Genomic DNA, 15,241 nt, shown 5'->3' with positions numbered 1-15,241 from the left:
CTGCAATGCTTGCAGTCTCATGGACACAGCTTAAAACGTCTTCAGTTTTACATAGAGTAGATGACTTTTTCAACACTTCCTGGCCCAAATCCTTGGGCTTTTCATCAGAGTAGTTAGCAAATATAGGCAGAGAATGCCTTCCTTAGCAAATCTTTGCTTCCTTCCACCTGTTTCCAGAAGGTTTGATTCCAAACAGAGTTTATCTAACTCATAAGATTTTGCTGAAAATAGCAAAAATGACCAACCACCCACCAACATTATGAATTCGTTTTACTATTTTCTGTAATGTTATAACCTCAGTCAGCAAATAGCCTGCTCTTTAAGGTAAGCAAGTGACAGTGTAACCAAATATTTTGCGACCACATTAAAGGACCACACAGTGCCCAAATGCTTCTACAGAACAGCCGTACCTCTACCATTTCTTCTTGTAAGTATTACATTCATGACCATGCAATCGTTTTATTATAACATCATAGATGTCTTCCAGAAATTCTGCTAGAACCCAGGAGCCAAGTTTGGATGACCCATAGGAGGAATGCACAGATCCACAAAGAGACTGCCATGTAGAAACATCTTTCGCTTAGAACTAATGAAGATACAGACTAAACACTGGAACTTCCATTGCAAATCTGTGGAAAAGCCAGAGACTCCACCATCTCACCTGCCCAACAGCCCTGGGCTCCACAGTGTTCATCTCCATCTTCTATGTCTCCTGGGAGTGTGTCTGGTTGGTGGAAATCAGGTCACATGGAAAATCTTAACTTCATCTGAAGTCCGAGAGATGCGTGTAGCCTTCCACTTTCCTTTAGGAGCCAGGAAAACATGGCAGGAAGAGATTAGACTATTGTTTAGTGTGTCATTGCAGAGTATGTAGCACAGTGGTGAAAGGCTTATTTCTGAATTTTAATTATGTTTTAACTAATATGCTAAAACGAGGAAATCATGACTATATGTAGGAAAATTAATATACAGCATGAATTAACTTAATGTACTATGTTTCCTTTATTTTAGGTCCACCTTTCAGTTTTTTTTTTTAATCTTTTATTTAATGAATATAAATTTCCAAAGTACGACTCATGTGTTACAATGGCTTCCCCCCCCATACCGTCCCTCCCACCCACAACCCTCCCCTTTCCCACTCCCTCTCCCCTTCCATTCACATCAAGATTCATTTTCGATTATCACCTTTCAGTTTTAAAGCCACTAATAACATCCCAGAAATGTTTGTCTTTTCTAGTAGTCACATAGGAGGGAATCTTGGTATGAGGCCAAAGTGGAGCTGGTATGTCTGCCTGGAGACCAGGACTGTATGAAAGTAAATGAAAATTCTCATCTGAAGCTAACCATGGGTCAAAATCAAAGGAGACAGCGGTTGTGGCCATTTGCCTTTCAAGTAAGTAAATAATCCAGAGAGAATGTAAAATCAAGTATCTGGGAGAGAGCAAGACTCAAAGTATGTGAAGCACAGGCAATATTTCAGATTGTAGATGAAGAACAATTCACCTAAGGATCATTAAATTGGGGTAAATCTTGCATTAATTATATCTCATTGTATTTTAGCTCTTAAGTGGTTAACATTTGTTAGTAAGTTTACTACATGGTCTAGTTGGGATGTGAAATAATATACTTATTCTTGGATAGGACACTTTGGTTGTAAGGAATAAAGACCTATGTCGAGTAACTTGAACAAAGGGGGGAAAAAGGAATTTCTAAGAGATATAAACATGTGGAACCTAAGGAAATGATGTCCCACCAGTCATTAGGAAATCCTAGCCCTTCATCCTGGTGCTCAATCAAGGAAATGCCTTGCTTCTTTACTTACTCAGACTCTGTTGGTCCAGTTTTCCAAAGAGAAAACTGATTGACTATTGGCCAGTCAGTGGGCTTGTTTTGTGACAGACATCTACCCTGGTCTAATCAGTCATACCCAGTAGAAAATGAGGGAGAGTTCACTAAGTACAAAGGATTGACATTCCCATGCCTGTGAATAGGGCTGGTAAAACTTGAAGAGTAAGATGGGTGTGGTAGATAAATAAACTAATGTCTTCAGTACAGTCGTTACCTTTTATAATATAAAAATAAGACTTGTAATATTATAACAGCACCATTAATCTTATTTACAATCTGCTTTCACGTTAGTGCTTATAAATTTTTTATGTAAAATAGCTTAAATATATTCATTCTTTCACCAATTATTTACTGATTGCCTTCGCAGTACCCTGAGGCACAGTGTATCAAGTTCTCTTGATAACAAATGAACAAACCACACTTACTTCCTTCAGGGCACCCACAGGAGGGGTCACTAATGCTTGGTTTGATTTGTCTTTTAATGAAGATATGGTTAAAATGGGTGTCACAGGGAAAGGAGGAATTGGTTCATAGTTTGGGGATTCATGGAAAAGTTTCTTCCTTCAAGAAATGATTTTTGAACTGGATCATGAATGGTGAATTCACCAACGGGCTTTTCTTTCTTATGGTCTTCACTGATTAACTTTTATGTTACTGTAACATTTTGTCATTAAATCACATTTATAGCTGTTCTGACCTTCTAGGAAGCTTGATTGATTCTCGCTGTGTCAATATATAGGGCTAGAATGGTGTTGAATCAATTGGAAGCAGATTCTGACTCCTTCCATGGAGTAAAATCTGTTTGTCTAAAAGCCCCTTGACTTGCATGCTCATCAAAACTTTTCAGGTGTCTTTAGTAGTGGTTGTTGTCCTTTCTATGTTCTTTTTCTGGGAATCAAAGTTAACCTTAAAATTATGAAATGTGCCAACCTTACCTTTGGTACAAATACATACTGTTTTTCTAGCTTACTTTTAGAGCACCACTCTTTTCCGTACCTAATAACTTCATAATAACATTGCATAATATTTATGTGCCAAGTGTCTTCGACTCTAACACGCCATCAATTGTCTCATATACTCCTAAGAAAGAAGATTGCAATCAATTATATGATGATATAATGCTTTCTTACCACATATGTTTCTAATTTTACACTTCTTTTTTTTTATTTTATTTTTTGACAGCCAGAGTGGACAGTGAGAGAGACAGAGAGAAAGGTCTTCCTTTTCCATTGGTTCACCCCACAATGGCCACTGCGGTTGGCGCGCTGCAGCCCGCACACCGCGCTGATCTGAAGCCAGGAGCCAGGTGCTTCCCCTGGTCTCCCATGGGGTGCAGGGCCCAAGCGCTTGGGCCATCCTCCACTGCCTTCCTGGGCCACAGCAGAGAGCTGGCCTGGAAGAGGGGTAACCGGGACAGAATCTGGCACCCCGACTAGGACTAGAACCCGGTGTGCCGGTGAGGCAGGCGGAGGATTAGCTTATTGAGCCACGGCACCGGCCAATTTTACACTTCTTGTAACAACCTTTTTAAACTTATTTATTTATATATATATATATATATATTCAATCTTAAATCACTCTAATCTGTAAATAAAAGAACAATATAGGGAAAAATATATTCTTTAAGGCACTCCTAACATATTTTTACATTGAGTCTGTCCCCAAAATATAACTTTTTGTCTTAATCACTGATGTCTATTTTTGAAACCGTAATTTAAATCTTTGTACTGTCAAAAATGTTAGCATTGGTATAACATTTCTTTTTTCCCCATAAAGACCTTTTGTAATTTTTAATTAGTTTTTAACAGTTTCAGTATGGTTTGTAGATACTGTGCTAAGAACATAATGACATTACCTTTCCCCCTTCCTCCATTCCACCTGCCTTTCTTCTCCCTTTCTGTAGTTTATGAGATAGCACATTTTAAATTTATATTACAGTGAAAAGGCTTAATACTTCACCAAATAAAAAGCAAGAAGACCCTTGTTTTGTGGACTATAGACAATGGCTATAAATAATAATTGAATGAAAAAATATGACCATTTCAGCCATATGCAGTATATTTTAAAGTAATCACAGATCTTTGAACTGTAGTAGTATAACATTCTTAACCATTGGTTTGACAAAGCTATAAAACAAAACTTCACAAAATTGTATTTGTAGCAATAAGAATACACACAGGCATTTTTTTCTTTCTTCCTTATTTTTTTTTTTTTAAATTTTATCTTCCACAAAAGGGAGAGCATGCAGTATTTGTCCTTCTGTATCTGGCTTATTTCATTTAATATGAAGTCCTTCAGCTGCGTCCATTTTGCTGCAAAAGGTAGAATTCATTTTTTTACAACTGAATAACATTACATTGTGCATGTATGCCTATTTTCTTTATCCATTCATCTGATGATGGACACTTCGTTTGATTCCAAATTTTGGCTATTGTGAACAGTACTGCTATAAACATGGTGGTGCAGGCATCTCTTTGATACAAAGTGTTCACAAGTTTTGAGTATATACCCAGTAGAGGGATTGCTGGATCATAGGGCAAGTCTATTTCTAGTTTTATAAGAAATCTCCATGCTGTTGTCCACAGTGGCAGCACTGATTTACATTCCCTCCAAGAACGTCCACACCCTCGCCAGCATTTGTTACTCTCTGTGTTTCAGATTTTAGCCATTCTGATGGGGGTGATGTGACATCTCATTGTCATCTTTTTTTCTTTTTAAAGATATATTTATTTATTTGAAAGGCAGGATTACAGAAAGGTAGAGGCAGAGAGAGAGAGAGAGAGAGAGAGAGAGAGAGAGAGAGGTCTTCCATCCACTGTTGTACTCCCCAAATGGCTGCAGTGGCCGGAGCTTGGGCTTTGGCCAGGAGCCAGGAACTTCTTCCAGGTAAGCAGGGGCCCAAGGATTTGGACCATCTTCCACTGCTTTCTCAGGCCAAAGCAGACAGCCAGATCAGAAGTGGAGAAGTCAGGACTCGAGCTGGTGCCCATATGGGATGGCGGCCACTTTACTTGCCATGCCACAGTGCCAACCCCTCATTGTGGTTTTGATTTGCATTTCCCTGATGGCTTATGATGTTGAGCATTTTTTTCATATAATGGTTGGCCATTTGTATTTCTTCTTTAGAGAACTGTCTATTGAGGTCCTTTGCCTATTTCTTAACTGGACAGGTTTTTTGTTGTTGTTGTTGTTGAGTTTTTAAATTTGCTGATATATTTAGGATTTTAATCCTTTATTAGATAGGTAGTTTGAAATATTGTCTCCATTCTGTTGGATATATCTTCACTCTATTGTTTCATTTGCTGTGCAAAAGCTTCTGAGTTTGGTTTCATTTGTTTAGTTTTGCTTTTGTTGCCTGTGCTTTGGGAATCTAGTCCAGGAAGTTGTCCCTTATGTTAATGTCTTGAGTGTTTCCCCCACATTTTCTTTCAGCAGCTTCACAGCTCTTAAATTTAGGTCTTTGCTCTGTGTTGAGTTGATACCTCTCACCAAATACAAAGATATAATACTTCTTAAAAGAGTATTCTGCCCCTATGACTGGGATCTTTTTGCCCAAGCCATTGACCTTCACTGGGCATGTTTCAATGTAGGTGTATAGCAAATGATGCTCATAGCAGTGATGACAACTTATATTCCCATTTCAGAGATGTTAAAATATCAATGGCATATGGCATAAAATCAAAACCACATGATAATATTTGATGATTTCCAATATGTTACTACAAACATTGGTTTACTTCACCCTCAGCATAATAATGTAAGAGAAGTCAAGTAGGCACTTGCTGTTACCTTTCAAATGAAGTACAAAACATCTCCCAAATTAAGCATCTTGCCCTAACAACAAACAATTAATGAATAGAGTTTATAACACATTTGGTATTACTGGGACATTTTATTCATAATCCAAACCTTTTTTCCACCAATTCATGATCATTCCCACCATATTTCTCGTATATTCATGGATGAACAGTGTAATTCTCAGCTTTCACCTATTACTTATCATTGATCATTGAAAAATTTCATCCAATAGTTAACAAATTATGCTCTAAAAATGAAATTTCAAGATTTTCTGCTTTGTAAAATCAGATAATGGTCATTTATTTCAATAGCAAAAAAATAATTAGCTCCCATATAATTTTCCAAATAAATTTTTAAAAATATTTTTTCTTAATTTTAGTTTCTGCTACCATTTGATGATGCTAGACTCTTATTTCATACCTTTTGGAATTTACACTAAATTAGTCATTTCTAGTTTTCTATAGCAGCATTGTGAAATAAGCTTTGCCACACGGTTTTCATTTCTTGAACAAATATGAAACATTTTTTCAAAGATTTATTTATTTATTTATTTGAAAGGCAGTGTTACAGAGAAGAAGAGGCAGAGGCAGAGAGAGAGAAGATTTGCATTTACTGGTTCACGCTCCAAATTGCCACAATGGCCAGGGCTGGGCCAGGCCGAAGCTGGGAGCCAGGAGCTTCATTCAGGTCTCCCACATGGGTGCAGGGGCCCAAGCAATTGTGTCATCTTCTGCTGCTTTAGCAGGTGAATTAGCAAGGAGCTGAATCAGAAATGGAGTAGCCAGGATTCAAACTGGTACCCATATGGGATGCTGGCTCTGCAGGTGGCAGCTTAACCCGCTACGCCACAGTGCCAATCCCATATGCAAACTTTTTGCTTTCATTTTTTTTTCTTCTAGAAATCTGCTGTTTTCTAGGAGCGCATAATTACCAGTAGCTCAGATACATTAATCCCTGTTAGTAAACTACCAAGTTATTGTATTTGATTCCTTATTAAGAGTCCTTAGAAAATTCTCAAGGAGTAAATTGAAACATTCCATAAGACAGTGTATGGGTTGCTTTTTGCCTGCCAGACTTTTCAAATTCTTTCAATTACGTAAAGTGAACAAGACATTTTAATTTCAAGAAAGTCCTACCTGTGATCAACACCTTTTCCAGACCATTTGGGGAGAAGTCACTCAATTCTGCACCAAAGAACCAAATTCACAGCTTCTTTCTAGGTAGGAAAGAACTGATGCACTTAATTAATCATTCCAGGAAGCTAGGCTGACTCTCGTTACTTCAACACATTGTATGTTTAAAGCATGTATAATTTAATCCTGTTTGAATGATGTGTGAAAGAGAATTGACATAAAATAGCAAGGAAGCTATGAAGTGAACTGAGCTATATAATGTGGGCATAAGCATTTTTAATATCACCTTTAAAGGAACCTGAAGTGTATTTGATGGTAGAAGACATTTTAGTATAGATTTGAAAGCTATCAAACAGCATCTGTTGCCTTCTCTATTTTGATAAAAACATGCTCACAGGGAAAACAGTGGTTTGTCTGTTAGGTCAAACACTAATGACACATTTGTTAAAATAATCTCTTTAATTTGTACAACATTTGGCAATAAAGTGCACTCCCTGTATCGTTTGGATTTTGAGCCTTCAGCATTAACTGAGCACAGCTAAGTCTAACACGGCAATGGACTCTGTTAAAACCTGGGCATATGCATTTCTCATGCCCTATTGTGTTCTACTCTGGTGAAAAGAGGTAAGAAACATTATTGTGATGGCATTAAATGTTACACATTGATATATCTAAACACCATAATCCTGAACTGTCTCATTTTGTCATGTTCTGTTTCTATACAGCTTTTGGATCAAAGGCACTATAACTACAAGGCTTAGATGAATAATGAGGATTAACAATATTAACAAAGTCATAAAAAAGTGGGTTATTAATGTTCAAATGCTGGGTAAATGCTTTAAAATTATCCTATGGTTGTTCATATAAAAACACAATGTTTCTAGCATGTGAAACAAAATTAATCCAAGAGATAATAATAGTAGAAAACATAAATAACTCATATTATCAAAATATACTGCTATTTTCTGGAAATTAGACTGTGTTTGAAAATTCAAATTAGTTCCTGTTTCTAAACTACTGTTTACATTTTATGAATGTACATGTGTATGTTTGAGTATATATGCATACATACTCTAACCCATAACTTCTCCTTACACACATTATGGTGTGCTTTCTGTCATACATAGCCAATTAAGCAAGAAGCTAGTGGACACAAATGAAGCAAAAAAGCCATACCTTCAGCATCTTCTGGAACTTTGCTAAATGGGAGTTTCCTTCACACATGTATACTTGGAAATTCTGACTTGAATATGCCCTTCCTGGGGACATAATCACACGGAAAGCCTTTAAAGTTTTGAGTTTTTGGTACTATCAAAAAAACAGCAATGTAATAATCCTTCCAGTAGCATATGCCATTATTGTAGACTAACATGTTCTTTTATTTTTTTGTTTATGAGGATCTTCTTCTGTTTTTGGAGAGAGAGATCAAAGAACACTCTATACATAAATCTTGCTTTCATTATAATGTTTCTTATACTTTATTAATATTCATTTCATCCAGGCTTGAGTATTGTCACATTTCCAAATAACCTTCACCCTGTTAGACTTTAAGCTCCTGGAGGTCAGGATTTTGACAGAACTGATAGTAGCAAGAGAGACTGTCAGTGGACGTATCATTTGTGTTGGCACAATCAAGATGATATGAAAGGGGGCTGGCCTGTGGCACAGAGAGTTAAGTCCTGACCTGCAGTGCCAGCATCTCATATGGGCACCATTTTGAATCCTGGCTGTTCCACTTCCGATCCAGCTCTCTGCTATGGCCTGGAGAGCAGTGGAAGATGGCCTAAGTGCTTGGGCCCCTGCACCCTTGTGGGAGACCTGAAAGAGAGGCTCCTGGCTCCGGCTTGGCCCAGCCCCAGCTGTTGCAGCCATCTGGAGAGTGAACCAGCAGAAGGAAGATCTCTCTGTCTCTTTTTCAAATAAATACATAGATCTTTAAAATAAAACAAAAAATGATGTGAGACATGGCAAGGGCCATGGCAGAGGAAACTTTACCAAAAATAGTGTAGGCATAGGAGGAGTCAGTGAAATGAGCCTAGGTCCCTCCATTAGAAATAGACTCAGGTGCTAGAACACATTCTCATGCCTCCTCCCATATCATTGCTACCATATGGAATTAGCTTTTTTTATAATGGTATGAAATTATGTCCTTTTGGAATACATTTTTTTGTGATAAAGTTGTTACTAACCTTTACATTTAGCATTATTTCTCTGGATAAATCCTTCCTAATCCCTAACACTAGGAAGTAAAGAAATAGTTTCTCAGAATCTTCTTAACTTAGGGTCAGAAATCCTGTTAGATGGGTATGAAACAGTTAAAATGTCAAGGAATATGCAAACATATTAGCGAATTGTTAGAAGATTATTTCTCACTTTTTGGCCAAGTATTCTCATGGATTAGAATAGTGTCCAACACACATAGAGATTTCAATAAATATTTGTTAAGCGAATGACTAATAATAAATACTATTTACTTTCTGCTTACACAGGTCAAACAGGGTGCAAAATACTTTCTAAATATTGAGTCATTGAATAGTAGTTACTATTATGGATCTTGAGAGATTAAACAATTTGTTCAAAGTTACATAGCTAGCAGGTGCTGAAACTGGGACTTAAACCAGAGACCTACACCCAGAGCCAGAAGTCTTAACCCACACATTACATTACCTGGCTCTATTGAAAGAAAGCACACAAGAATGAGTGATAAAATGTTGTCACTTGATAAGAAACAATCATTCTCTAGCTTAATTGTGCTTCAAGAGAACACAACTAGTAAAGGCAAGAGCAGGGCTCATGGCATTGCCCATCCTTATAAACAACTTGTTTAAGAAACTGTAACTAAGCTTTGCTTATTTTTCACTTGAAATTGGATGGAATGCTCTATCAGATCTCCTCAACATTATTTTAAATTTTAACCCATCTAAGTGATAAAAAGAAACTTAAGGTGCTAATTACTTTAGCAAAGACTAATAAGTGAAACACCAGATACTACATATTTTCCACTGCAAATATATCACGGGAAGCCAGCTGTATCTTCTAAAATTTCATGATGTCATCATACGGCTTCAGGATCTATTTAGTAGGCTCATAATCTTATTAGCTTATCTCTGCTTCCAGTCATGCAGTAGACCTTAATTGCATGGGTTTGCTGGTAATATTGTTAGAATTAGAGATCTGGTCTCATATTTCATGCAGGAAACGTCTTATAGAATAGTGCACAAAAACTTGCCACCCTGAGTAATACCTTATGACCCGTTGCAAACTGATGTCACTGTCCCATTTTTCTGTAGAGGTCATCACTTCCTGACATTGAGCTATCACATTAGTGACTCAGAATTTTTGATCTTGTACAACTTTTCCCAAGAGTTTAAATCTGGGATGATGATTTCAAAGTATGATGGAAGCAAAGTGTTTCAGTTCAGCAAGTTTCAATGTCACAGTGAAATTTACCGTGTTTTCCAGGCATCAGTTACACTGCCAGGTTCAGAGAGATTTCAGTCATATTAAGGATGAAAATAATTTTGCATTTCCTCCATTTCTACTCTGAATTTTCTATTGCATCTCTTTGCCCCTCAATTTTATTCACCTTTTTATTCTGTTACAAAATTTTGATAAGCCAGTATCACATATTTTCTTAGACATCTCACAAAAAGAATTAGGACTATTACTTTCAAAATTTTTTGAACCACTGAAATTTATTGCCCAACAAGGTTGCTTCTTGTGGTCCTACCAGAGCTAGACCAAGTCTTTCTGGGGAAGAGGTGGCAAATTGCTTCCATAAGACACTATCCCTACCTGTATGTACTGATTAGTGAGGCAAAAATGAAATCTTTTTTTTTCCTCAATGCCTTCTGGGAGTAGAATCTATTAATTAGGGCTCATTTATGCCATCTTGTCTCTGTGAATGAAGCTGAGAAAGAAGCTAACATGCCAAGGGTGGAGAGAAGTGTTCAGCCAAGAGGACTGGAGGAAGCAAGACCAGCAGGACACTGCCTGAGCTATTTCCTAATCCAGCACCTCTTACCCCCATTTCTGTTCCTGAAATTCTCAGTTATGTAAGAAAATTAATTCATGTTTACCCCCTTATGTTAGTTTGGATTGAGTTTCCATTGTATAGATGTCTTCCAACTCCAAGTCCAGCAAAAAGGACACGTTTCATTACTCCAAAGGGCAATATATATTCTCCCAAATTAGTGCCAATGGCTTTGATTAGCTGGACTTGAGCAATGGGCTCACTGTGAACCACTTACTGTTGCTAGAAAAATATGATGCTCTGATTGGCCAGCTCTGGTTCATGCACACTTCTGTCATCAGAGGAATGCTTTCTTCGTTGGTACCGTAACAACTGAGATGGGGGTCAACGCTATAGTATAGTAGGTTAAGCCTCTGCCTGCAGCACGAACATCCCATAGTGTGCTGGTTGATGTCCTGGCTGCTCCTCTTCCAATCCAACTCTCTGCCTTTGGCCTGGGAAAGCAGTGGAAAATTGTCTGTCCAAGTGCTTGGGCCCCTGCAACTCACATGGGAGACTTAGAAGAAGCTCTTGGCTTCTGATTGGCCTGGCTCTGACCATTGAGGCCATTTGGGGAGTGAACCAGTGGATGGAGACCTCTCTCTCTGTCTTTCCTTTTCTCTGTCCATAGCTCAACCTATCAAATAAATAAATAAATAAATAAATAATGCTGTTTTTCTTTGAAACTGTTTCTGAGCACTCGTCTTTCATATGGCTTTCTTATCTGCACTCTTGCGTCATTTCCTTACCATTTTACTTTGTCTTTTTTGAGTATTATTACAATTTTTTGTCATTTCCTTTTATTACAATCCTGAAATATCCTATTTCAACATTTCTACTGTATTTGTTTTTAATTTAGTATTTCTCAGATTTGGGGATAAGTGTTGGAAAGTTTAATGAGTGACCTGGAATCATAGAAGTAGTCCCCCTTTATGTAGATAATACTTTTTTGGTAGCAAAGGAGAAATGCCACTGCTAAGTACTAAGTAAGGTGCATAGATGTGAAAGAATTAAAAATGAAAAAATAAATTAACTTATTGAGACATCCCATTTCAATCACTACATTCAAGCTTTTTTATAAAGCCTTTTTATATGTGCAATTAACAATAACAAATAAATTTATTTGAGTTTTCCTACCCTTTATGGCCATGCCCAGTGGAGCTGTTAATGAGTAGGAAAATGATTAAGAGGCAGGTGGCAGAGAAGCTAAGGATGTGAATCAAAGAGTCTAGATAATGCACAAGCTCAATGGCGAGTGCTAAATAATTGATACCTGGGTATGTATGATCTGCAAACAGAGGCCACTGATACACAGAGCAAAATACTTTTGTTACGAATGGTCTCAGGTTCCCAGCTACCATCCACCAATAATGACTTTTTTCTATTTAATTCTGACAATAAGACAACCCATGATTTTCATTAGCATGTTCTAAGATGAATTATTCTACAACCCTTAGGATATATCTTTTTCAGTTGGTGAAATAGCCATTAGAAACCAATGAAATGGATACTAAAGTCTATCATATATTTACTTCAATAAAATCAACATATTATTGGTAAACTATAATTTTTTTTTGACAGGCAGAGTGGACAGTGAGAGAGACAGAGAGAAAGGTCTTCCTTTGCCGTTGGTTCCCCCTCCAATGGCGCGCACCGCGCTGATCCGAAGCCAGGAGCCAGGTACTTATCCTGGTCTCCCATGGGGTGCAGGGCCCAAGCACTTGGGCCATCCTCCACTGCACTCCTGGGCCACAGCAGAGAGCTGGCCTGGAAGAGGGGCAACCGGGACAGAATCTGGCGCCCCGACCGGGACTAGAACCCGATGTGCCGGCGCCGCAAGGCGGAGGATTAGCCTAGTGAGCCGCGGTGCCGGTGATAAACTATAATGTTTAAATACACACCTGCATATGTTACAAAATTCAAAAGATAGACCAGATACACAGCAAAAGTAAATTTCTCTCTGTAACTCAGCTATCCAGTTATTCTTTCCAGAAAAAACAAAAATGAAAACATTATTTCCTATTTTTATTATTGTATTCTAGCACACTGGAAGCATTTGAAAAACATATGTGCATCTAAAAACATTAATGTGTTATTATTATGTATATATTTATAAGCACATTATTATGTACCTTTTTACTTTTTAGCATGAAGCGTATTTAAAAATTCATGAAAATGCGTATTATGAAAAAACAATGCATGGATTTCCAAAAATTTTTACACCAATGTAAGCATATTTTTTAATTCCATTTGTCCATAAATTTTTTTGGAGTATGCTTGTATATGCTAAAATTTTCTAATGATTAAATTGCTAATAAAGATGTTGAAGACAAGCTTCCTGATATGAATTTGAATGATTGGAAAAACCATAATTTCTAGGATAGTAGGCATAAAATCATTAAGAGAAAACACCCCTTGACCAATCAGATATGAAAATATGCAAATTAAAGTTGCAATTAGAAAATCATTGTTATCTATAGAATAAGCAAGTAATAAGAACAATAAAATGGTGACATGAAATCTGCAATGCCTAGATCCCATGCTGAAGTCAGAAACCTGGAATTCACTTCTGATTTTCTTCCCTATTTTGTCCACATATAATCCTAAACTACAACCTGTCCTACCATCCTATAAAACACATACATATATTTAATCTCTCCAAAGGGCATAGCTAATGATACCCAGATTCCTGGCCTACAGAAACTGTAAAATACCAGTATTTCTTATTTTAAGCTACTATGCTTTGGGATAATTTATTACATACTGATATAAAATCAACACATATATAACAGGATCTAGTTTTGTTAATAATCACAGTGTTTTGTAAACTTTGCCATTGGTCATTATGATGTTCGTATAATGTCTATTCTCGTCCCTTTTAAAATGTATACCCGAGAGAGAAAGAATCTTGTTTATTTGGTTCCATAAATACCTGTGGCACTTATAATAGTCCTGAAATTCATTTGTTGAGTGTAAGAATAAATAAATGAATTGACATTCTGGATGTGCTGCTGATGGGAGAATGTAAACTGGTAAAAGCTCATCATCTGTAAACAAGCTTATCACTTTTTGATTAATAGTCTTACAGGTGCAAACTCTTTGACCCAGAAGGTTCTTTGTTAGAAATTTATCCTGGAATATTAAGCTTTTTTTTTTTTTTTTCAGGCAGAGTGGACAGTGAGAGAGAGAGACAGAGAGAAAGGTCTTCCTTTTTTCCGTTGGTTCACCCCCCAATGGCCGCTGCGGCTGGTGCACCACGCTGATCCGAAGCCAGGAGCCAGGTGCTTCTCCTGGTCTCCCAGGTGGGTGCAGGGCCTAAGCACTTGGGCCATCCTCCATTGCACTCCCGGGCCACAGCAGAGAGCTGGCCTGGAAGAGGGGCAACCGGGACAGAATCCGGGCCCCGACCAGGACTAGAACCGGGGGTGCCAGTGCCACAGGTGGAGGATTAGCCTACTGAGCTGCATCGCTGGCCTGGAATATTACGCTTTAGCCAGAATAATGTTCCTTATGTTGTGTATATAAATATTATAATAATTATAATATAATATGGTTGTGTATATAATTATATGTAAATAATAGTATAGACAACCTACGTTTAACAATAAAGTATTAAATTATGGGGCATCTAATGTATCCATTAAAAATCATGGTATAGAAAAATGTTTATCAACATAGAACACATCAGCATACATTGCTGAGAGATGTAAACAAGTCAGAAATATGACAATGGGGGTGAGCATTTGGCACAGTGGTTAAATTACTGATTGGAACAGTTGCCTTCTCTATTTGAGGGCTTGGGGTTTTTTTGAGTCCCAGTTCCACTTCTGATTCTTGCCTCCTGCTAATGTGCATTCTAGGAGGCAGCAAGTGATGGCTCAAGTACTTAGGTCCCTGGCTGCCACACAACAGACCCAGACTGAGTTCCATACTCCTGGCTTTGGCCTGGCCCAGCCCCGGCTGTTGCAAGCATTTGACGAGTGAACCAGCAGATGGAAGATCTGCCCATCTGACTCTCTGCCTTTCTGATAAACTTTAAAAATTTAAAAAGGAATGAAACAGTAGATTGGTTTATGGAGTGTTTACTGTGCTTCCATCTCACTGTGAAACACTCCTTTGTTAGGTGATCTTATCTGTGTGTGTACAGAGAATTGTGTGTGCCTAAGTACTAACAGAGCAGGAAAATGTCTAGGATATATCACTAACACACGCTGATTATCTCTGAGAAGAAAGATGGGTTTTTTATTTTTGCTTTTGTTTCTTTCTCTCATTTTTCTACAATGAAAAGGAACCTAAGGCCCAAAAATGCCAAAAGGAAAGTTGTCAAACGATAAGGATTATGGATACCAACTGGAAAACATAGCCAGAGACAAAGAGCAGAGCAATAGATCAGAGGTTGGGCAGGGATCCAGGACATGCTGACAATAAGGAGCTATTGTTCATGGTTCTG

Source organism: Oryctolagus cuniculus, chromosome 4 (assembly GCF_964237555.1).
Source record: "Oryctolagus cuniculus chromosome 4, mOryCun1.1, whole genome shotgun sequence".
Taxonomy (NCBI): domain Eukaryota; kingdom Metazoa; phylum Chordata; class Mammalia; order Lagomorpha; family Leporidae; genus Oryctolagus; species Oryctolagus cuniculus.
The sequence above is the reverse complement of the archived record's forward strand: the minus strand, read 5'-3'. Positions refer to the sequence as shown.